We start from the raw sequence: 24,328 nt of genomic DNA, 5'->3' as shown, positions 1-24,328 counted from the left end.
GTCGTGTGCGTGCGTAACGTGGGTACAGCGGAGCCGTGCGTGCGTAACGTGTGTACAGCGGAGCCGTGCGTGCGTAACATGGGTACAGCGGAGCCATGTGTGTGTGTAACGTGGGTACAGCTGAGCCGTGTGTGCGTAACGTGGGTACAGCGGAGCCGTGCGTGCGTAACGTGTGTACAGCGGAGCCGTGCGTGCGTAACGTGGGTACAGCGGAGCCGTGCGTGTGTGTAACGTGGGTACAGCGGAGCCGTGTGTAACGTGGGTACAGTGGAGCCGTGCGTGTGTGACTTGTGTACAGCGGAGCCGTGCGTGCGTAACGTGGATACAGCGGAGCCGTGCGTGCGTAACGTGTGTACGTAACCTGTGTACAGCAGAGCCGTGTGTGTGTAATGTGGGTACAGCAGAGCCGTGCGTGTGTGTAACGTGGGTACAGCGGGGCCGTGCGTGTGTGTAACGTGGGTACAGCGGGGCTGTGTGTGTGTAACGTGGGTACAGCGGGGCCGTGTGTGTAACGTGGGTATAGCGGAGCCGTGCGTGTGTGTAACGTGTGTACAGCGGAGCCGTGCGTGTGTGTAACGTGGGTACAGCGGGGCCGTGCATGCGTAACGTGTGTACGTAACCTGTGTACAGCGGAGCCGTGTGTGTGTAACGTGGGTACAGCGGAGCCGTGTGCGTGCGTAACGTGGGTACAGCGGAGCCGTGCGTGCGTAACGTGTGTACAGCGGAGCCGTGCGTGCGTAACGTGGGTACAGCGGAGCCATGTGTGTGTGTAACGTGGGTACAGCGGAGCCGTGTGTGCGTAACGTGGGTACAGCGGAGCCTTGCGTGTGTACAGCGGAGCCGTGCGTGCGTAACGTGGGTACAGTGGAGCCGTGCGTGTGTGTAACGTGGGTACAGCGGAGCCGTGTGTAACGTGGGTACAGTGGAGCCATGCGTGTGTGACTTGTGTACAGCGGAGCCGTGCGTGCGTAACGTGGATACAGCGGAGCCGTGCGTGCGTAACGTGTGTACGTAACCTGTGTACAGCGGAGCCGTGTGTGTGTAATGTGGGTACAGCAGAGCCGTGCGTGTGTGTAACGTGGGTACAGCGGGGCCCTGCGTGTGTGTAACGTGGGTACAGCGGGGCCGTGCGTGTGTAACGTGGGTACAGCGGGGCTGTGTGTGTGTAACGTGGGTACAGCAGGGCCGTGTGTGTAACGTGGGTATAGCGGAGCCGTGCGTGTGTGTAACGTGTGTACAGCGGAGCCGTGCGTGTGTGTAACGTGGGTACAGCGGGGCCGTGCGTGCGTAACGTGGGTACAGCGGAGCCGTGTGTGTAACGCGGGGCCGTGTCTGTGTGTAACGTGGGTACAGCGGAGCCGTGTGTGTAACGCGGGGCCGTGTCTGTGTGTAACGTGGGTACAGCGGAGCCGTGTGTGTAACGCGGGGCCGTGTGTGTGTGTAACGTGGGTACAGCGGGGCCATGTGTGTAACGTGGGTACAGCGGAGCCGTGCGTGCGTAACGGTACAGCGGAGCTGTGCGTGTAACGCGGGGCCGTGTGTGTGTGTGTAACGTGGGTACAGCGGGGCCGTGTGTGTGTGTAACGTGGGTACAGCGGAGCCGTGCGTGCGTAACGTGGATACAGCGGAGCCGTGTGTGTAACGCGGGGCCGTGTCTGTGTGTAACGTGGATACAGCGGAGCCGTGCGTGTGTAACGTGGATACGGCTGAGCCGTGCATGTGTAACATTGATGTGATGCTGAGCTGCTTGCAGACACGTGATATAGGTATAGTGGAGCTGAGTTTGTGTTTATGTATATAGTACAGCAGCGCATTAAACCGTTGGTCGTCAAGAGGCCTTATTCCAGATCGCTGTTTTAAAACTATGATCAGCAATAAGTGAATAGTGCCCCCCGCAGGCGACAGCTGCATATTATGTCGGCCCCAACTGATTTTGGAGCCGATCGGGGTTGATTGGACCCTTAAATAATAAGGGTCTAGGCATCTATGTGGCTAAGAGGGGGTTAAAAGGACCCCCATTGTGCGGTCCAGTTCCACCTATTAGCCTTGTATAACTGACAAATTTGAGGCAAATTACATTTTTACCACTAAAAAGTACTTAACCCCTTAACGACCATGGGGTATTTTTGGTTTTGCATTTTCATTTTTCCCTCCCCTTCTTTCCAGAGCCATAACTTTTTTATTTTTCCGTCACTATGGCCATGTGAGGGCTTATTTTTTGCGGGACGAGTTGTACTTTTAAATGACACCATTGGTTTTACCATGTTGTGTACTCGAAAACGGGAAAAAAATTCCAAGTGCGGTGAAATTGCCAAAAAAGTGCAATCCCACACTTGTTTTTTGCTAAGGCCTCTTTCACACTTCAGTTATTTGCATCAGTCAAAATCCGCCAAAAGGGCGGAAAAGCGGATCCGTCTGTAACTGATGTGAACGGATGCAATAGGATCCGTTTTATGACGGATCCGCAGAATGAAGAATTTTAAAGGAGCCACTGGCCGGGAAGGGGAGACAGAGAAGAGAGAGAGATTTTGGTTTTTTTGTCCGGCACCCAGACAGAATTTCGGGTTAAATCAGTGTGTGGAGGATCCGCTGGCCAAAAAAACGTTGCAAGCTCCGTTTGGAAGTCTTTGAGGATGTTGACGTACAGTAACATTTTGGCGGATTCGAACAAAAACGGATGCAACGGACGGCAATCCGTCAAGATCCGCCATTAATGAAAGTCAATGGGTAAAAAAACGGATCCGCAAAGAAAAATAGCGGATCCATTTTTTTTCCAAATCGGCGGATCTTGACTGATTGTCAAAAACGGAAGTGTGAAAGAGGCCCAAGTTCACTAGATGCTAAATCTGACCTGCCATTATGATTCTCCAGGTCATTACGAGTTCATAGACACCAAACATGTCTATGTTCTCTTTTATCTAAGTGGTGAAAAAAAATTCCAAAGTTTGCTAAAAAAAAAAAACTTGCGCAATTTTCCGAGACCCGTAGCGTCTCCATTTTTCATGACCTGGGGTCGGGTGACAGCTTATTTTTTCCGTGCCGGGCTGACGTTTTTAATGATACCACTTTTGTGCAGATATGTTCTTTTGCTCGCCCGTTATTGCATTTTAATGCAATGTCTTGACGACCAAAAAAACGTAATTCTGGCGTTTTTAATTTTTTTCTCACTACACCGTTCAGCGATTGGGTTAATGCTTTTTTTTTTTATTGATAGATTGGGCGATTCTGAACGCGGCGATACCTAATATGTGTATGTGGGATTTTTTTTTTACTGTTTTATTTTGATTGGGGCGAAAGGGGGGTGATTTGAACTTTTAGGTTTCTTTAATTTTTTTTTTAAACATTTTTTTTTTTTTTTTTTTTACTTTTGGCATGCTTCAATAGCCTCCGAAGGAGGTTAGAAGCATGCGCAACCCGATCGGCTCTGCTACATATGGGCGATGAGCAGATCGCCCATATGTAGCAGATTTACTGCTGTGCTTTCAGCGCCGACCACCGGGTGGCACTGAAAGCCATATGCCTGGAACAACCATAGAGGTCTCATAGAGACCTCTGGTTGTCCATGCAACATGACGCTGACCCCCGATCACGTGACGGGGGTCGGCGATGACATCATTTCCGGCCCGGCGGCCGGAAATGCTATTTAAATGCCCGCTGTCAGCTTTGACAGCGGGATTTAACTAGTTAATAGGCGCGGGCGGACGGCGATTCCGCTCGCGCCTATTGCGGGCACATGTCAGCTGTTCATGACAGCTGACATGTCCCGGCTTTGATGCGGACTGTGTCCGTCATTAGACATTAAGGGGTTAAAGGAAATCTGTCACCTATCAGCTGCCGACACTGACATCAGGGGCTTATCTACAGTATTCTGTAATGCTGTAGCTAAGCCCCCAGTGTAACCTGAAAGATAAGAAAAAAGAGTTAGATTATACTCACCGGGGGGCGGTCCGGTCTTGGTCCGATGGGCTTTGTGGTCCGGCGCCTCCCTTCTAACAGTGACTTCTTTGCTGCCTGTTGTGGCTCCTGCGCAGGCGCACTGCTCTGCCTTGTTGAGGGCAGAGCAGAATACTGCAGTGCGCAGGCGCCGGACCTATCCTGGTGCCTGCGCACTGCAGGACTCTGCTCTCAACAGGGCAGAGCAGTGCACCTGTGCAGGAGCCACGACAGGCAGCAAAGAAGAGGACGTCACCGTTAGAAGATGGGAGGTGCCGGACTGGACGGCGACACCCATCGGACCGGACCCAACGCCGGGGTGAGTATAATCTAACTCTTTTTTTTTTTCTTTCAGGTTACATCGGGAGTTCTTTTTCTGGTAATCCATGGTTTATGTAGAGTATTTCGTTGTTTAACCATGCTGTTTTCATTGATCCTGAATCCCAGCTGTGTTTTCATCTGCCCTCAACAGAGCAGAAAATTACGCCTGTGCAGGAGCCGCGACAGAAGCAAGGATGAGGACGTCATCACTAGAAGATGGGAGGCACCAGAGCCGCGACACCCATCGGACCCGGCCGCACCAGACCGCCCCCGGTGAGTAGAATATAACTCGTTTTTTTCAGGTTACATCGGGGGCTTATCTACAGCATTACAGAATGCTGTAGATAAGCCCCTGATGGCGATTGCCGCATCTCATAGGGAAAAAAAATAGGTGACAGATTCCCTTTAATTTACTGAGGTAATCTGGAGAAATTCACCCCATGCTTCCAGAATCCCCTCCCACAGGTTGGCTTGGCTTGATGTGCACTTTTTGCGTACTATACGGTCAAGCTGCTCCCACAACAGCTCAATGAGGTTGAGATCTGGTGACTGCGCTGGCCACTCCATTACAAATAGAATACAAGCTGCCTGCTTCTTCCCTAAATAGTTCATGCATAATTTGGAGGTGTGCTTTGGGTTATTGTACTGTTGTAGGATGAAATTGGCTCCAATCAAGCGCTGTCCGCAGGGTATGGCGTTGCAAAATGGAGTGTTAGATGTTGGGTTCCTGTCGCTGCACAGCAGGAATCCCGAGCTTTGCCTTCGGCGGTCTCCCATTCCTCTCCGACCACAGTGGAGCCTGCTCAGCAGACTCGTCGATCCCAGCGCTCTGCTCACACCAGCATTGTAGGTTTGGTTGCTGCTGCCACCTCTGGCTCAGCTATAGCAACGCATGCTGGTCAGCAGCGATCTACTCCAGGGACCAAGTCCTCCTGTCAGTCCACTGAGCATGCCCGTGGGACGATCTCTCATTGGAGATCGGAAGTCACATGCTCAGGTCCTTCTCCAGCTCGGATTGGACCATCAGGAAGGTCCCGGAAGGACGCTGCTATAAAAGGTTCGCATGGCCGCTCGGCCATGTGCTAAGATAGACTTTTGTTGAGACTTGTGTGAGTGATGATGGATGCATGTAACTGGTGACTGACTCATTAACCCCTTCCTTTGATACGTATGTGTTAGGGTTAGTTCAGCCTGAGTCAGCGCCTCATGGTGGCAAAGCATGTGCCACAGTGCTCCAGTCTAGCACAAAGGTTAGCGCCATAGTGCCGCCATATCTCCCATGCCTCTGGGTGGTAGGAGTCTATCCGCTGCACTCTGTGACAGCTAACAGGGCACAGCACTTTCCTAGCGTCACTCTTTAGCGCCGCTGCAGCGGCTCTGAGCACAAGTGGTTCTAGAAGGACTCTGACTCCATGCCTCTGGGCAGAGTTCTGTGACCACATCGCTTGCGCTCACATTATATTAGTGCGACCTTGTGAAGTAACAGGGTTCGCCTCGCACACTCCGGGTGAGGTAACCCGAGCGTGCTATTATCCGCCATTGTCTAGCAGCAGTTTCCATCGTTGCACGGTGAACCCCAGGCTGCGAACGCACCTCATTAACATCTATATTACTTGGTGCGTTCCGCCAGCCTAAAATGGAGTGATAACCTTCCGTATTCAAAATCCCTTTTACCTTGTACAAATCTCCTACTTTACCAGCAGCTAAGCAACCCCAGACCATCACATTACCTCCACCATGCTTGACAGATGGTGTTGGGCACTCTTCCATCATCTTTTCAGTTGTTCTGTGTCTCACAAATATTCTTCTGTGTGATCCAAACACCTCAAACTTGGATTCGTCTGTCCATAACACTTTTTGCAATCTTCCTCTGTCCAATGTCTGTGTTCTTTTGCCCATATTAATCTTTCCCTTTTATTTGCCAGTCTCAGATATGGCTTTTTCTTTGCCACTCTGCCCTGAAGGCCAGCATCCCGGAGTCGCCTCTTCACTGTAGACGTTGACACTGGCGTTGTGTGTACTATTTAATGAAGCTGCCAGTTGAGGACCTGTGAGGCGTCGATTTCTCAAACTACAGACTCTAATGTACTTGACGTGTTGCTCAGTTGTGCAGCGCGGCCTCCCACTTGTCTTTCTACTCTGGATAGAGCCTGTTTGTGCTCTCCTCCGAAGGGAGTAGTACACACCGTTGTAGGAAATCTTCAGTTTCTTGGCAATTTCCCGCATGGAATAGCCTTCATTTTTAAGAACAAGAATAGACTGTCGAGTTTCACATGAAAGTTCTTTTTTTCTGGCCATTTTGAAAGTTTAATGGAACCAACAAATGTAATGCTCCAGATTCTCAACTAGCTCAAAAGAAGGTCAGGTTTATAGCTTCTCTAATCAGCCAAACTGTTTTCAGCTGTGCTAACATACCCTTGTGCAAGTATTCTAACCATCCATTAGCCTTCTTACACTGCAAACACAAAGTACCATAAGAACACTGGAGTGATGGTTGTTGGAAAAGGGCCTCTATACACCTATGAAGACATTGCATTACAAACCAGATGTTTGCAGCTAGAATAGTCATTTACCACATTAACAATGTATAGAGTGTATTTCTGTATAATTTAATGTTAGCTTAATTGGCAAAAACAGCTTTTCTTTCAAAATAAGGGAATTTATAAGTGACCCTAAACTTTTGAACGGCAGTGTGTATGTATGTATGTGTGTGTGTGTGTATATATATATATATATATATATATATATATATATATATATATATATACATGCACACACAGCTGTGGCAAAAATTAAGAGACAACTGCACAGTTTTATAAAAATCAGCTTCTCTACATGTCTCACAGTCATTCCATTCCAGTGTCACTTGAATTCCAACCAGACTACACCTCATTCTACTCAATGTGCTTCTGATTAGGTGATCACCTGAACCAAATCTTATTTAACAAAGGAAAGTATAAAAACCCTGCTGCGGTGTTCACAATCCTTTTGCAATAGGACAAGCTGGATGGCAAAACAAGTGCTAGTAATATCCCAAAATTAATAGGAATGAAAAAATAACTTTTAATCATGCCGAAGGAGTTGAAAAGACAAGTCTTGAGTGAGGAAAAGAAGAGCTCAATTCTGGCTTTACTAGCAGAGGGATTTATTCCCTGACTCACCTCCTGGGGAGGGGGTTGGGTGTTTAGCTCAGGGCTAAACAGGAGATAGGGACAGGTTGGGGACTTGGGCCTCCCTACCATCAAGTGTATCCCCAAGTTAAGGAGAGCCAGGGCACCCCCTTTAGCCTGAGGGGCAGTTCAGGGGCCCTGGTTCCACGTCTCCTGTTTCCCCGCAACTGCCCCATGACATTATTACCAGCACCCATTTTTTTTCTGGTGAGCCATGGCCCTAATGCAGACCTATCTCCAATTGCTGCAGACCCTCACTGAGGAGCGTGGGGTGCTGCACGGTGTGGTGGAGCTGCAGCAGTTTGTGGGGTTCAGGGCCTCAGCTCAGGTTCAGGCTCAACCAGAACCCAAGTTATCTCTCCCAGACAGGTTTTCTGGAGGGAGAGATAATTTTTTGTTTTTTTCAGGAGGCCTGCAAGCTACACTTCAGGCTCCGCCCTCGTTCATTAGGGAGTGAGGAACAGCGGGTGGGATTCATCATATCTCTCCTTAAAGTTGTTCCCCTATCCTGAGCCTTCTCCCTGCCGGCCGATTCATCATCTCTACGGTCGGTGGACGAGTTTTTTGCGGCTTTGGCGAATTTGCCCCCTGTAGTCCTTGCTAGGGAGGAGGACTCAATGGTGCAGTCGGACGAGCCCAGGCAGGTGGGAGGAGTTTGTTCCCCAATGGTGCTGCCTGCGGCTTGTCATGGTTTGGGGGCATGTTTTAGCTGTGAGCAGACTGGTCATTTTATCAGGGTCTGCTCAGCTTGCGCCAAACTTCCGTACCACCTAAGAAGCCGCGTCCCCCTGGTCGTGTGGAGGGAGGCGACCAGGGAGTGTATATTTCCTCCATTTTGCCCACTCTGTGTACTTTGTCAGCAGAAGTGGTGGTTGGCAGGGTACCTGAGGGCATACCGGTGTTTGTGGAGTCAATCTGCTGGATGCTCACTTTGTCCAGACCCATGGCCTGAGGTGTAGGACGCTGGCCAAACCCCTTAGCGTCCAGACCATTGACTCTGTCCCACTGAGCCAGGGGAGGTTGACCCAAGTCATGGAAAAAATACATTTGCGTATAGGGACATATCATGTAGAGTCCCTGTCATGCTACGTCTTGGGGGTGAATTCCATCAACCATCGTTTTAGGCCTCCCTTGGTTGGAAAAACACAACCCAATCATAGATTGGCAGTCTAGGGAAGTAGTCAGCTGGGATCAGTCGTGTGAGGGTTGCTGCCTGGGGGCTACTGTCTCTGCCATCTTTCTACAACCGTCCCCTTCTTCTCCAGTGGGGGCAGCAGAGGTGCTGCCAGGGAGTAGGGGCAAGTCTCTACCCTCACCACATGCTAACTCTGGGTGTCGGAGTCCTCTTAGGAGGAGGCGTCAGAGGAGTCAGTCATCTGTGTCAGAGTCCGGATGCTCTGATATAAACGTTTTTCCTTTCAGGCCATCGGGAGTTAATATTAGTTTTTCCCTCCAGTGACAGCTGGTGTTACTACAACTGTAGTTGGTCGGCTGCTGGGTTATCCTCACCCCGGTGGCTGCTGGTGTTACTACATGTTTAGTTAGTCAGCAGGTGGTGACTACTCCCACTTCCCTTTATAAGGCCACCTGGTGCTGCAATTCACTGTTGGTAATACTGGTCATTTGCTAACCAACCTTGGTGAAGACTGGGACCTGCCTGGTGCAGAGGGGGTTCAGCTTGTCTTGAGCAGTTTTGATGCTGCTGGATGCTGATCGGGTGCCTTACTCTGCTGGTGGGAGCATTGGCAGCAGATAAAGCTAAGCTTTGGTTTTTAGTTGCTTTAACCCTGTGGTGTCTGTTTTATATTTCCTTTCGTGTTATTGGTGCGGTGCAGTTCACTTCCCTGTCTTACTTCCTGGGGAGGGGGTTGGGTGTTTAGCTCAGGGCTAAACAGGGGACTTGGGACTCCCTACCATCAAGTGTACCCCCAAGTTAAGGAGAGTCAGGGCACCCCCTTTAGCCTGAGGGGCAGTTCAGGCAGGGGACCTGGTTCCACGTCTCCTGTTTCCCCGCAACTGCCCCGTGACAAGGATTGGACCATAGAGGACTGGAGTAAGGTAATCTTCTCTGATGAGTCTAATTTTCAGCTTTGCCCAACACCTGGTCGTGTAATGGTTTAGATGGAGACCTGGAGAGGCGTACAAGCCACAGTGTCTTGCACCCACTGTGAAATTTGGTGGAGGATCAGTGATGATCTGGGGATGCTTCAGCAAGGCTGGAATTGGGCAGGTTTTTCTTTGTGAAGGACGGATTAATCAAGCCGCATACAAGGTTATCCTGGAAACACAGTTGATTCCTTCTGCTCAGGCAATGTTTTCCGACTCTGAGGACTGTTTTTCCAGCAGGGCAATGCGCCATGCCACACAGCAAGGTCAATCAATGTGTGGATGAAGGACCACCACATCAAATCCCTGACATGGCCAGCCCGGTCTCCAGACCTGAACCCCATTGAAAACCTCTGGAATGTAATCACGAGGAAGATGGATAGTCACAAGCCATCAAACAAAGAACAACTGCTTAAATTTTTGTACCAGGAGTGGCAAAAGGTCACCCAAAAGCAGCGTGAAAGACTGGAGGAAAGCAGCCCAGACACATGAAAGCTGTGATTAAAAATCATGGTTATTCCACAAAATAGTGATTTCTGAACTCTTCCTGAGTTTAAACAGTTGTTTCTAAATGAACTTGTTTTCTTAGCATTATTTGAGGTCTTCAAGCACTGCATTTTTTGTTATTTTGAGCATTTCTCATTTTCAGAAAATAAATACAAAATTTAGTGCTTGGAAATTCGAAGCTATGTTGTCAGTAGTTTATAGAATAAAAGAGCAATTTACATTTTACTCAAAAATATACCTATAAAGGGAAAAATCCAACAAACTGAAAATTTTGCTGTAGTCTCTTAAATTTTGCCAGAGCTGTATTAGGGCAGTAAAAAATTGCTGAGTTAGTAAAGTGACATGGTAAAGTTTTAAAAAAAAATGTCATCCACAGTGGAGGCCTTCTCAATATCCAACACGTGCTCCCTCACTCTAAATTTAAGTTCCCTTGTGGTCAGCCCGACATATACTTTCCCACACAGGCATTCAGCGTGATATATCACCCCCTTGGAACTACATGTGAGGTGTTTCCGAATATCGTAAAGACGTGATCCATCAAAATTTTTGCATTTCTTGGATTTGTTCAGAGTCAAACAAGCCTTACATAGGCCACATGGGAAGAACCCTGGGCCTAGGGACCTACTGCTGGAGACTCTTGGGGGATTGTAGTGACTATGCACCAAAAGATCTTTAAAATTGGCCGAACGTCGAGCTACACACTGGGGGGAAGGAGGTAAAGCCCTTTTCAAAATGGGGTCCGTAAGGAGGACATTCCAATGTTTATTGATGAATTTTTCTATGTTATGCCACTAACTATTAAAGGTGGAGATAAATCTTACCTGTTTGTTGTTCTCTTTATCTGCAATTTGGTAACTATATAGCAGTTCATTCCTAGATGTTGCAACCGCTCTTTTGTACCCCCTCCTGATCATCCTTCGACTGTAGCCCCTATCCTCAAATCTCCTGGTCAGTTCTGCTCACTGTTTCTCAAACCTTATTGAATCCGAACAAAATCTCTTAGCATGTAAAAACCGACCTATAGGGATACTACGGATGATGCTTGCTGGGTGGGCAGAGCCTGCTTGTAAACACGAGTTTGTGGCTGTCGGCTTCCTGTATACATCTGTATGGATCATCCCATCATTGGAAGCTTCAATCCAGATGTCAAGGAACTGCAGGGGCGTGTTTTACTGAATATAAGTAAGGCTGTACCTTTGTTTTTAATATCCAGAGCGGTTTATGTCATTTTAATAAACTCGCTTGGATATTTCCACAATACTGCTTCCTATGCCTACCTCAACAGCAGCCTAACGTCTTCCACAAATCTCTACTGAAACCTTTTGAAGCAGTCCGGGGAGACTCCGAGTCTGCTGCTTCTCCTGTTTTGGTCGAGGGGCAGGTGGAGTACGAGGTTGGTCATATCGTAGATTCCAGGTTGGTACGGCGGTCGGTACAGTACCTGGTTCATTGGACCGAAAAACAGGTCCTGGGTACCGGCCCGGTTGATGCATGCTGATCGCCTGGTGCGGACTTTCCACGCTAAGTACCCGGGCAAGCCTGGGGGTACAGAGGTCCCCCCGTTGAGAGGGGGGTACTGTCATGATCTCAGTGCGGGTTTGACTCGCACACGTGGGGTTAATGTCTGGAACCAGTGCTGATGACTGGCATTTCTGGGGTTAAAGGTTGTGATCCCGGTGCAGGCTTACCTGCACACCTGGGGCTATGATTGTGGCCTCTCCCTGGTTTTGGGAGAGGCTTCTTATAGCCTCAGGACGCTCCCATCCCTGTCAGTTATACTCTTGCCCTTGGCATAGTGTGGTGACCCCTGAGAGTGTTAGTGCTGTGTTCTGGTTGCTTGATAATCTGTGTATGACTCGGTCTGTTCTCTGGATATTGCTTTGGATTCTGCTTGGTACCTTCTATGTCTGTTTGGTTTTGACTGCTGCTTGGCCCTGACTATCCACTCTGTCTCATCCTTGGTACGTTACGGCTATCTCTGTGTGTGAAACCCGTTTTGCCTGACTCTGAGTAATTCTGTATAGTGTCTTTCCATCTCACTAAGCAGGATGCTAAGCCCCGTCCCCTTGCAGTCACATGACCGTAGGTCCCGTGTCTGCTTGCTAAATTTCAGCATCCACAGGTCCTGTGCATCGGTACTTTCTGGCTGTACCTGACCCCGGTACCCCTACAGTGCGGGTGAGTCCCTGCTCAGCGGAGGCTGCACGCCGGGGCTGACAGGATCCTGACACTCAGTGAGCAAGTACAGTGCGGTGTTCCTGACAGGTATGTTTTTTGGTGCATCGGGAAAAATGGCATGAAACTCTGACAACATTGTTTAAAGCTGTGAACTAGGTATCAGGAATGCTTCCAGGAGCGATCCCCATGATGTCCCTGTGTCATTTGAGCAGTGTTTCCATCATTTTCTGACGTTTTTAGATGTTAAAAGGACCCAAGGGGGGATTGCGGTAAAAATGCTCGGGTCACCCATAGACATTACATTGGGCTCGTTGTTCTGTCCGAGTACCCGAGTATTCCAATTTGCTCGAATCGACCAATGAGCACCCGAGCATATTGATTATCAGATATCAACCAAAGTGCAGTGTACACAGAAGTCTGTCAATCAGTGGTTTAGGCAGAGCTCAGCATTCAGATAACTGTTAGAGCTCCATCAGATGAGACAGTGATTTTATCAAAATAACAGCAAGAAATCCAGTGAGTGGCATATTGCTGGAATAAGGGTCTCTGCCCCTGCATTATGCTGCTTTCAGATGGGGTAGAAAAAAACTGGCAACAGATTTCCTTTAAAAAGGGGTTGTCCAGTAGTGGAAACAATCTTTAAAGCTATAGCCTTATTTGAAACTGCAAGGTAGCTAGAGCCCTCGTAAAGTAAAAACACTCGTCCATATATACTGTATATTTATTTTAGTTTTATTTTTGTGAGGGATATTGTGTACCTGATTATTTTTTTTACCAATATTCAATCTATATTTGTCATGATCCCAGTGCAGGTTTTTGAGCGGCACGTCAGGGGTTAGTATCTGGAGCTCAGTGCAGGTTTTGACCTGCACACCTGAGGTTAATGATTGTGGCCTCTCTTTGGTTCTGGGAGAGCTTCTTAAACCCCTGGGAAGCTCCAATCCCTGCCAGTTATACTTTTGCCTTTGGCCGAGTGTGGTGACCTCTGTGTGCCTGTTCGTTGTTATAGCTTGTTTATATGGTTCTGACCCGGTTCTGTTCCCCGTTGTGAGTTTGCCTGTTGATTCTGTACTGCGCTACCCTCTCTGTGTATGACTCATTGCCTGTGATCTGACTACGCTCTGCTCGCCCCTCTTGTACCTTGCAGCTATCTCTGTGTATGACTCATTGGCTACGTCCTGACTATCCTCCCTGTCTATGCCCCTTGGTAACTTTGTCTCGCAGTTACCCTGCTAGGAGTTCTCTTGCAGCTCCTAGCTCTCTGGAGCTTAGGCCACGCCCCTAGTAGTCACGTGCTTCAGGTCCTGCTGTTCTGAAGTACGCATCTACTCGGCTGCTGCCCGCTCCACAGGTATGTTTGAGCACAGTTCGCTTTACTCAGGACTCGCGCACTGGCTCAGTGAGCAAGTTCAGTGCGGTGTTCCTGACAATATTCATGTTTAAATGTAAAATTCTTAATTTGTAAAACTATCATTTTGAAGAGGTATGGGGGAGAAGCTGCCCGAGAGAATTTGTTTGCTTAGTGTACAAGTCTGATTAGCCAAATAAGTCACCTTAAGTGTAAATTATATATCAACACCCAAAATTTCTCTTCTCATAGCGATATAAGATTTCTCAGTCTTTTGCATAGTGTAAGATTTTTATCCCTTTGAGAAAGAGTTTTAATCATTCAAAAGGGGATAATCAGAATAAGTCCTGACAATACTCAGACGTTTTGTTGGTGATTCTTTTTTCTGCTGTTTTCCTTGAGAAGATCTTCTCTGTCTTTAAGAAAGTCTGATGCTTGTTCTGCTGCTGAAAATGTTTGTGTTCTTCCTCCAGGTAAAAACACTTTAAGATTCGCCGAGAATTGTAATGAGACGCGGGTTTTCTTCTATACTAGCTCAGTGCATATTCCACTAAAGACGCGTCTTTCTTTGTTACTTCCACCGAGTAGTCACTGAAAATTAACACTCTACGTCCATCGAGCACCAGGGGTGGAGAGGATTTTCTGTACCGTTGTAAGATGTCCACTTTGTCTGCATAGCTCAGGTATTTCGCAGTACCAGGCCCGGGCTTATAAGCAGGGGATTCTTGTGGAGGTGGTGGTGGTGGGCCGACTCTGTGAGCGCATTTCACCTTCAATGGTGTATTAAGGCCCAGAGCGTTTGGTAGGTCTAGTGTGCATATACTTGTAAGCTGGCTACGGGTCATAGATTCTGGTAAACCCATGATCACAAGATTGCTTCTATTCTCCAGATCATCATATGCAGCAAGATCACATCTTTAATATGCATTTAATTCATTTATTTGCTGATATATATTTATTCAGATGAAAGTAAAATTCTCTCTCAAATTGGCACCGGCCGCGCCTGCGCAGTAGCATCTATTGGATCACCAATCTTGGAGGAGACAATTTTTTTTTCTCTAACAAACCGCCGGCGCCTGCCTGCTGAATGTGATTTTTTTTTCAAAACATATAGTCAGTGTGTAAAATAGGGGGCAGATCACTGAGGGTAAGAAAAGCTAAGAAGAGCACCACATGAAGCCTCCCCACAGGCCCGCCCCGGAGTGGAAAGAGATGAAAACATTCTCCACAAGAATTGGCCTGTACTAAAAACAGACCCAATTCTGGCAGCACAATTACCAAAAAATCCCCTTATAACGGCCAGGAGGGGTAGGAGTCTGAAGGACATGTTACTGAGGAGCCACTATACTGCCAAGGTGTCCAATCCCTTCACCTCTTCTGAAAGTAAACCGAGACGGGCTGGTACCCCTTTAGTGACTGTCGGGCCTGTGAAAATATCATCAGGAGTACAGAATTTATGTCCTCTGATGGGTCGTTATCTTGACATTTTAAGGTTTTTCATGGATGTGATACGAAAACTCTAACGGTAAGGGGGATTGATTGTGTTAATGGGGGAATTAGGGGTTGTGATTTAAAACAGATATTGGCACAATTAGAATGCCAATGGATCAGTCATTTGGAATCCATGGCCCCCCAAATGCTTAACTGAAAAATGAAGCTTTCTCCCATTTCTTTGAATAATCCATTAACATCAACAATGTCCATTGTATAGGGAATATTCAAGGTTCCTGATATCTCTGCGCTTTTATTTTAATTGTGTGTTTTTTGTCTGTTTGTAGCTGATACATTATTGAAGATTTATCTTTTCCTTATGGCTATTCATGAAATGTATGTGTGATATGGGATTCTTGTGTGACCATCATATGAGGACCCCTCTGGTGTCAGGATGAACACTTCTGAACACTTCATCTTGAACGCCATGTTATTGGTTGACACAGTAATGATAGTGTTGTTCATGTACTCTTGTATATATAGCTATTTACATTTTTGCACATATGCACCTTAATTATATATTTTTTTAAATGCCGCACTTTATAATGCTATGGTATATTAGTAGATTCCAATGCAATAATGTTGTTTTCTCTATTTGAGTATATTAAGCACATGTGCACTTTATTATACCTAATATTACCCATTGTGTGACATACTTTCATTAATGTGACTAGTGGTTATGATTTTACACTGGCACTTGTAATATCTGTTGTTTTCATTATCTAATATGGTGATTTATTTTACCCCACTAATAATGGTAGACTCCATGGGACTCCTTAAACATGTCCGCCGGCTGAGAGTGCACTCCTGAACGCTGGTCCGTCCTTCCTGGAATCCAACTTGACAACGCACCTGTCTGTGACGCCATCGGGGGATTTCCCCGGACGTGCACTTTAGATATATCCATATGAGCCACCATTACACATTACCTCTCTTAGGATAAGTATATATAGAGAAGCTATGGATGTACTTGACTCATACTGATAACTTTTTGTCTGCTGTGATTATTTTCCTGTCTTTTGAGGTGATATATGTTTATCTGCTGGATTTATAATATCCTTTATATACTTTCAATTGTTCCTCTGTTCTATGAGAGCCCAAGTCTGTGAGTGCTCCCCAGGTGACACTTGTTGTTTCTTTCTTGATGTACAGCCTGTATATATTTTCTTTATTACTGATTTTGATTAAATAAGAAACATATATTTGTTTATATTTATGAAGTCAGCATTCAATTTTTTCTTCAGTTTCATTTATTATACCCTGGAGACGAGTGAACAAAAGCACAAGAGGGAGGACACAGACTGAGTCTGGGCCCTCCCTCTTGTGCTTCTGCTCACTGGATCCCTCTCAACAGTGAGGACAGTAATGCTCTGATGGCGGTCCTGTCCACACATAAAAGTATAAAATAAAGACTCTGACACATCATGGAAAGTTTAAATAGTGGGAAGTTTATTATATGCTTTATTATATATTATTTATTATATTTATATATTATCTATTTATATATTATCTATTTATTATATATTTAATATATTATATTTATATTATATATTTATTATATTATATTAAATTATATTATTATTTATTATATATATATATATATATATATTAATCTATTATATATTTAACATATTATATTTATATTATATATTTATTATATTATTTTAAATTATATTATTATTTATTATATATATTTTAATATATATTTAACATGTTATATTTATATTATATATTTATTATATTATATATTATATTTTACTATATATTTATTATATTAAATTATATTATTATTAATTATATATTTATTATATTATATATATTAATCTATTATATATTTAACATATTTATATTCTATATTTATTATATTATATTAAATTATATTATTATTTATTATATTATATATATTTATTTTATATATATTAATATATTATATATTTAACATGTTATATTTATAGTATTTGAGGTTGAAGGGAGACATTAAGTCCATCTAGTTCAACCTATAGCCTAACATGTTGATCCAGAGGAAGGCAAAAAAAACCCATGTGGCAAACAGTGCCACATTGGGGAAAAAAATTCCTTCCTGACTCCACATACGGCAATCAGACTAGTTCCCTGGATCAACGCCCTATCAAGGAATCTAGTCTATATCCCCTGTACACCATACCAGCATACTTCTCTACTTTCTCCAATTCTTCATCCGTCACGTCTTCTATCTGTTCTTCTAGGACCGTCAGCCATGTTTCTCTTCCAGCCATGTTCTTCTCCTTGTAGGTCCTGCAGCTCTGTTTCCAGGCATCAGTGGATATTCCTCTCCCTCTTCCATGCCCAGTGGTCAGGGTCTTCTGCCATGATCTAGAATAAAATAAGTGATTATAATCAGAGTGTAAAGGGCATATGTCACCATTAGTGTTGAGCATTCCGATACCGCAAGTATCGGGTATCGGCCGATACTTGCTGTATCGGAATTCCGATACCGACTTCCGATATTTTTTCAATATCGGAAGTCGGCATCGGAATCGGAAGTTCAAAGTTGATTGACAGCCTGACATCATCATGATGCGCGGTGTGTGCGCATCATGATGCGCCGTCATTTCGGGCCTTCCGGGGGTCTCTGCCGGCCTGCCGGGGGGCTGTGTGGACTGCCCGGGGTCTGTACCGGCCTGCCGGGGGGCTGTGCCGGCCTGCCGGTGGTCTGTGCACCCTGTGGGGGTCTGTGCCGGCCTGCCAGTGGTCTGTGCACCCTGTGGGGGTCTGTACCGGCCTGCCGGGGGGCTGTGCCGGCCTGCCGGTGGTCTGTGCACCCTGTGGGGGTCTGTACCGGCCTGCCGGGGGGCTGTGCCGGCCTGCCGGGGGGCTGTGCTGATGTCCGGGGGTCTGTGCAAGCATCGTCCGATGGGACTACAAGTCCCATCTGGCGATGCCTGCTACCATGACAGTGATTGACACATTAGCCAATGATGGGACAGTAGTAGTCCCATCATCCGGCTAATGTGTTAAATGTTAAAAGAAAAAAAAAATACTACATACATACTACATACATACTACATGCATGCTACATACATACTACATGCTACATACATACTACATATATACTACATACATACTACATACATGCTACATACATACTGCATGCTACATACATACTACATACATACTACATGCATGCTACATGCATGCTACATACATACTACATAGATACTACATGCATGCTACATACATACTACATGCATGCTACATACATACTACATGCATGCTACATACATACCACATGCATGCTACATACATACCACATACATACTACATACATACTACATACATACTACATGCTACATACATACTACATATATACCTTATGCATGCTACATACATACTACATGCTACATACATACCACATACATACTACATACATGCTACATACATACTACATACATTCTACATACATACTACATGCATGCTACATACATACTACATACATACTACATACATACTACATGCATGCTACATACATACTACATGCATGCTACATGCATGCTACATACATACTACATGCTACATACATACCACATACATACTACATACATACTACATACATACTACATACATGCTACATACATACTACATATATACTACATGCATGCTACATACATACTACATGCTACATACATACCACATACATACTACATACATGCTACATACATACTACATATATACTACATGCATGCTACATACATACTACATATATACTACATGCATGCTACATACATACTGCATGCTACATGCATGCTACATACATACTACATACATACTACATGCTACATACATACCACATATATACTACATACATACAATACATTCATACAATACATACATAGACATACAGTACATATAACATAGAGTAACATACTTACCAATACGTGTCACATTGTTCCCCGAAGCCATTGTCTTTTCCGGAATAAATATTAACATAACAAACCACAAAAATACTCACCCACGATCCGAAGCAGTCCACGAGTGTGTCCCACGACGATCTTGGGTAGAGAACTGCAGCATCAGATGATGCTGCCGTTCTCTACGGGCTGCAGGAATCCAATGACGGAAGGTAGGTATCCTTCCGCACTGTATTCCTCCGCCACTTAAAAAAAAAAAAGTCCCTAGTCTCACTTTATGCCATTGCTGCGTGGGAAATTCCCACACAGCAATGGCATAAAGTGAGACTAGGGACTTTTTTTTTTTTTAAGTGGCGGAGGAATACAGTGCGGAAGGATACCTACCTTCCGTCATTGGATTCCTGCAGCCCGTAGAGAATGGCAGCATCAGCTGATGCTGCAGTTCTCTACCCAAGATCGTCGTGGGACACACTCGTGGACTGCTTCGGATCGTGGGTGAGTATTTTTGTGGTTTGTTATGTTAATATTTATTCTGGAAAAGACAATGGCTTCGGGGAACAATGTGACAAGTATTGGTAAGTATGTTACTCTATGTTATATGTACTGTATGTCTATGTATGTATTGTATGAATGTATTGTATGTATGTAGTATATATGTGGTATGTATGTAGCATGTAGTATGTATGTAGTATGTATGTAGCATGCATGTAGCATGCAGTATGTATGTAGCATGCATGTAGTATATATGTAGTATGTATGTATCATGTAGTATGTATGTAGTATGCATGTAGTATATATGTAGCATGTAGTATGTATGTAGTATGCATGTAGTATGTATGTAGTATGTATGTAGCATGCATGTAGTATATATGTAGTATGTATGTAGCATGTATTATGTATGTAGCATGCATGTAGTATATATGTAGTATGTATGTAGCATGTAGTATGTATGTAGTATGCATGTAGTATATATGTAGAATGTATGTAGCATGTAGTATGTATGTAGCATGCATGTAGTATATATGTAGTATGTATGTAGCATGTAGTATGTATGTAGCATGCATGTAGTATGTATGTAGCATGCATGTAGTATATATGTAGTATGTATGTAGCATGTAGTATGTATGTAGCATGTAGTATGTATGTAGCATGCATGTAGTATATATGTAGTATGTATGTAGCATGTAGTATGTATGTAGTATGCATGTAGTATATATGTAGTATGTATGTAGCATGTAGTATGTATGTAGCATGTAGTATATATGTAGTATGTATGTAGCATGTAGTATGTATGTAGCATGCATGTAGTATATATGTAGTATGTATGTAGCATGTAGTATGTATGTAGCATGCATGTAGTATATATGTAGTATGTAGCATGTAGTATGTATGTAGCATGCATGTAGTATGTATGTGGTATGTATGTAGCATGTAGTATGTATGTAGCATGCATGTAGTATATATGTGTTATGTATGTAGCATGCATGTAGCATGCATGTAGTATGTATGTAGTATGTATGTGGTATGTATGTAGCATGCATGTAGTATGTATGTAGTATATATGTGGTATGTATGTAGCATGTAGTATGTATGTAGCATGTAGTATGTATGTAGCATGCAGTATGTATGTAGCATGCATGTAGTATATATGTAGTATGTATGTAGTATATATGTAGTATGTATGTTGCATGTAGTATTTATGTAGTATGAATGTAGCATGTATGTAGTATGCATGTTGTATGTATGTAGCATGTATGTAGCATGTAATTTTTTTTTTTTTTTTTTTTTTACATTCAACACATTAGCCGGATGATGGGACTACTACTGTCCCATCATTGGCTAATCTGTCAATCACTGTCATGGTAGCAGGCATCGCCCGATGGGACTTGTAGTCCCATCGGACGATGCCTGCACAGACCCCTGAAGCCTGCACAGACCACCGGCAGGCCGGCACAGCCCCCCGGCAGGCCGGCACAGCCCCCCGGAGCCTGCACAGACCACCGGCAGGCCGGCACAGCCCCCCGGCAGGCCGGCACAGCCCCCCGGAGCCTGCACAGCCCCCCGGCAGGCCGGCACAGCCCCCCGGCAGGCCGGCACAGCCCACCGGAGCCTGCACAGACCACCGGCAGGCCGGCACAGCCCCCCGGCAGGCCGGCACAGCCCACCGGAGCCTGCACAGACCACCGGCAGGCCGGCACAGCCCCCCGGCAGGCCGGCACAGACCACCGGAGCCTGCACAGACCCCCTGGCAGGCCGGCACAGCCCCCCGAAAGGCCCGTACAGACCCCAGAGAGGCTGTACAAGGCAAAAACAGGGTTTTTCTTATTCCGATACCGGAAGTCCCATAGACTTGAATGGGACTTCCGGTATCGGAATCGGCGATACCGATACTTTTTTTAAAGATCGGCCGATCCATTCCGATCCGATACTTTGAAGTATCGGACGGTATCGCTCAACTCTAGTCACCATTAATCATAATCTAATTTGCATATATTTTAGGCCTGATGATACTGGTGTGTGATGACTGAAAATCCATGGCAGAATGACTTTATAATCACTTATTAAAGTTTTCTTGCTTGACATTAAAGCAAGCATGTCATGAGTCCAGCTATGGCTGCAGTCATAAAATGCTCTGCCTAATATCAGGATTACACGACCATTTAGACGTGGCTTTACAGAGTAAGTACAAGTGCCTCATCAGGTCTAAGGGATTTACTTAAGCATACTGTTTATATTGTGATCTCTATTTACAGATCAGCTTTATATTATTACTGTCTATATTACTCACCAGATCACACGTGTCCCGATCCACCCAAGCCCGGAATCCCATCCTGGTGAGCAGAACATTGCGGCATTGTAGCAGTCGGTCCTTCTTCATCCTCCACTTCCGTCCAAGGGCCCAGCGGTAGATCTTCTGTCGATATCGCACCTCTTCTTGCTCAAACTGGTTGGCTAAAAACCTTGGAGGGAAGAGAAATGAAACGAAATAAATTACAATCCACTTCAGGAGAAAATACAGACAACAACAACAAATGCCATTATCATGTATTTAGCCGAGTGGCCGAAAAGAGATTTTGGTTTTACAATAAAATAAAACAATGTTATTTATAGACGTGAATGTGTAATAATAAAAGAGACTCACAGAGCTGGAAAGAAGAAGGTTCCATATTCTGAAGATGGCAGTCCTGCTCTCCTGAAGTAAGCGACGACCATGGCGAGGAGATACTGGAGGGAGGAGAAGCCGAGTTAAGGTCCTGTCACACTAAGCGATATCGCTAGCAATATCTCTATAACTTGTGACGTTATAGCGATATTGCTAGCGACATCGCGGTGTGTGATACTTACCTACGACCCGCTCTCCCGCTGGTTATCGCTGATCGCGCGAGAACATCCAGGACTGTTTCTCGTCGTCAGCTTCCTGCGGCGCTTCCTGTGGAGAGACGAGCGTGGAGCCGGGCGGGAGGAAGCAGGATCGCCTAGTGTGACAGGTAAGTAGCGACCCCCGTCCCCAGCGATGTCACTGGTGAGATCTGCCTGTGTGACAGCTCACTAGCCACCACTTAGCGATGTACCAGCGATCCTGACCGCGTCATATCGCTGGTCGGAATCGCTGGTACATCGCTAAGTGTGACAGTACCTTTAGAGGGATATATAACACAGCACATATCTGTCAGTAGATTCCTAGGTTTGGTCATATCTGGCCACTATTACATAAGAATAAGCCCTTTATTTCCCTATGATGGATCTTCTCAGATCTGGAGGATTTCTTATCCTTCACTACAATAATACCTTGTCCGAAATCTTTAGACAGCTGTCCCTGGCTAGAAAACATCTGATGTGTTCTTCTTCTACAAAAATGAGGAAAATAGAATTATTTCACTATGAACTTTGTAATGAAATCCTGTTTAATGCTATTATTTCTAAATTAATGGGGTTGTAGGGCTCCTCATCAAATGATGGATTATCCTCAGGATCGCTCATCAGTGTCAGATTGGTGGAGATTTGGCGCCTGACACCCACTGATCAGATACTGAAGAATTGTCCTAAAGACATGCCATCAGTATTGAGGAGACACCAAAGCCCCGACACTGCTCACCACATAGTGTCTGCTGTATCATACTAGGTGTGACTATAAGAGGAGGAGGGAGAACACTTCCCTACATGTTTCTCCACCATAATACACATAAAATAGATTATATGACATGTATTTTATATTAATCTAACACTTTGGGTCTGGAAACCTTGGAAGGTGCAATGAGTCTTACCAAGGAGTGCGGTGAAAGCTGCCCGCTCTTCCGGCTGGGGGATGTCCTCTTCTGTCTTCCTCCTCTTGGCCTCTTCCTGGGCGGCAGACCGTGAGCTGAAATAGAAGAGGTAGATATTATAGTATTAGGCCTCACGCTCATGGCCGTACTGTGGCTACACATAACTCACATCCTGATGGGTGTTCTCCTCATGGGGATCTGACATTAGTTTGGAGCTGTACATGGGATAAATATGTGTAGTGGTGGTGTGTAATGGTCACTATGGACTTTCCGGTGTAAGTGTATGGATTGTGATGACCGCAGTGATGGAACCTCATCTACTTACCACTCCTCTTCATACTGGGCGATCAGTTCTCTCTTCCGCTTCCTCATGGCCATTCTTACTCTTCTTCCTGGAAACTACCATACAGCAAAAAGGAAAACCTGAGTATGCAGAGGATGGCGCTTTCTATAGGATCTCTAGTAGAGTAATGCTATCAACCTAATGTGTAACCAAAAACATAACTACCACGGCCTGCATTACATGTGTTCCAGTATTGCAGCTTTATTGCCTCGATTGGTATTTAGTTGTAATACCCAACATGACCCACTGACAGAAGTGGCGCTGTAGCTAGTAAACAAAGCAAACCCTATTTTCTACTTAAAGCGCCACTCCAGTGTTTTGTTTTGTTTGTACTGCTGAAGAGGCGATTTAAATGTAAGCCCCCCTTATACCGACGGTGCTCCGCTGCTGTGATGCCATCTCGTGCCCGTAACTTCTGACTGGCTGCAAATGAGAAGTTACGTCACAAGATCTCAATGCAAGTCTATGAGCGCCAGAACTAGGCTCTCATACAGATGTATTGAAAAGTGACCCCTGCGCCGCTCCATGAAACACTGGAGCTGATGGTAGGTTACTTTTCACCAGAGACTGATAGAAGCAACACTGGAAAAGGATTAAAGTAGCGACAGATGAGGATGAGGCAGGGGCCAGGAGAATCACATATAATGCACCACTCCTGCGGTGCACTAAAGAGAACCGCTGGAGTGGTGCTTTAAAAAAAAAATATATATATAATGTATATATATAATCGGTTATCTATGTCTAACCAGATTGATTTTATGTCCTATGGTAAGAGAAGA

General features: G+C 45.3%; 1 long non-coding RNA gene across 1 annotated transcript; it reads left to right on the top strand.

The window, feature by feature from the left end:
• The first annotated feature begins 1,580 nt into the window (after window positions 1-1,580).
• LOC141078362 (uncharacterized) lies at window positions 1,581-16,266 on the top strand. The gene is made up of 3 exons (XR_012227823.1): window positions 1,581-1,766; window positions 4,406-4,527; window positions 15,816-16,266. It is a non-coding gene; the product is annotated as an uncharacterized lncRNA (long non-coding RNA).
• The last annotated feature ends 8,062 nt before the right edge of the window (window positions 16,267-24,328 follow it).

This window comes from Dendrobates tinctorius, unplaced genomic scaffold (assembly GCF_039654945.1).
Source record: "Dendrobates tinctorius isolate UK_male_01 unplaced genomic scaffold, ASM3965494v1 ptg000542l, whole genome shotgun sequence".
In the NCBI taxonomy this organism is placed as follows: domain Eukaryota; kingdom Metazoa; phylum Chordata; class Amphibia; order Anura; family Dendrobatidae; genus Dendrobates; species Dendrobates tinctorius.
Note: the sequence above shows the minus strand (reverse complement) of the source record. Positions and strands in the feature narration are given on the sequence as shown.